The sequence below is a fragment of the Sorex fumeus genome, unplaced genomic scaffold (assembly GCF_029834395.1).
Source record: "Sorex fumeus unplaced genomic scaffold, SorFum_2.1 ptg000128l, whole genome shotgun sequence".
NCBI lineage: Eukaryota > Metazoa > Chordata > Mammalia > Eulipotyphla > Soricidae > Sorex > Sorex fumeus.
The window spans coordinates 14,473,607-14,475,204 of NW_026606185.1; positions in this window are offsets into that span (position 1 = coordinate 14,473,607).

The window sequence follows — 1,598 nt, forward strand, 5'->3', positions numbered from 1 at the left end:
CGCGAAGCTGCGCCGGAGGCGTCGTAGAGGAGAGCTCTGCGCAGGCGCGGGCGCTCGGCTTACTCCCGCCCGCTGAGGGGCGGCTCCCGACTGCGGCGGGGCTGCTGGGCTGCTGCGGGGCTGCCCGGTTGTTGCTGGGATGCGGGACTGCTAAGGGGATGCGGGGCTGCTGCGGGACTGTTGTGGGGGTGTTACGGGACTGCTGTGGAGCAGCAGCGGGGCTGCTGCGGGCATGCGGGGCTGCTGCAGGGATGCGGGGCTGTTGAGAGACAGCTGTGAGGTTGCTGCGGGGATACTGCGGGAATACGGGCTTCGGGACGCAGGCGCGGAGGGTACTGAAGGGCCCTTGCTCTTTCTTTCCATAAATATTCGCTGAGCAGCTGTCACAGTCATTGGAGTACGATGGAACAATGACTGACAAAGTGACACTCTTTGGGGCCAGCTTCCCCCGTCGGTGAAGAGTCCTTGGCTTTCCAAGTGATCACATAGAATAGCTTTCATTTGCAACCTTGGCGCGAGGGTGGTAGGTGGTAGGTCAATCAGTGCGCAAAGTAGCCTCTTCCCAAATTCCTATCAGATCCTCCCTCTGCTAAGTGCTTAGGAACTGTGCTAAGTGCTCTGAAAGAAGGGTGGGAATCGGGACTGTTTGGTTGGTTCCATTGTGATCCAGGGTGAGTTGTTGGTGGTGGGCAGGTTCTTTGACTCTGGGGCTCCGGGATCGGGATTAAAGTAAGAAACTAGTCTGGGTTGATGGAACCCAAGCAGCTTTATTTAAAAGGGAATGACAAAAAAAAAAAAAAGAGGCAAGCAGGATGCTGTATGCCCCAAGAGTACTTTGCGTTACCCCTTTCCTACTTTTCTAGCTGGGGAGTGAGTGAACATACTTCTCATCTTGCTATTAAGCTCAGGCATATGGGGGGGGGGGTATGGGCATATCTGGGGGGACATGGAAGGGAGCACACTTGGTGGTGCTCTGGGCCTATTCCTGACTCTTCTCAGCTCTGGGGATGGTGTGTCGTGCCTGGGATTCCAGTGGGATCATCCTGCATGCAAGGCAAGTGCCCTAACCCCTGTTCTATCTTTCCAATCTGCCCGAACACACTTTTTTTTTTTAAAGTCCTGGGCATAATTTTACCTTCTTGTTGAGTCTAAGGCCTTCAGGACAGTCACTGAGATAAGACATTTACGATGCTCTTGCTTTGACTCTCAGGTCTGGCCCTGCACATTCCATTGATCCTTCTGCTTAGAGCAAACATTTTTCTTGCCCTAGTTGTAGTGGCCTGTTTCCCTCAGCCCTCACTCTTCTTCACTGTCTCAGCGCCCCGTGGCTGATTCCTGAATGCATGTGCAACTTCTGGGTGCCTAAGCTCCACCTGCTCAGCCACCTAGGATCTTGCCCAGTGATGTTATTAGTCCCGAAGCACTGTGCTTCCTGGTGTCTATTCCAAGCACTTAGCTTCTGTTATCCTAGCTTGCCCTTCTTGGTGCCAATTTATCATCTTCACTAAATCCCTCCCCTCTTTTCCTGTCCCCCCCCTTCTTAGTTACATTTCCCTTCTTCCTCCTTCTAGATGCTTCTGTTGCTTCCCAGCATCAGC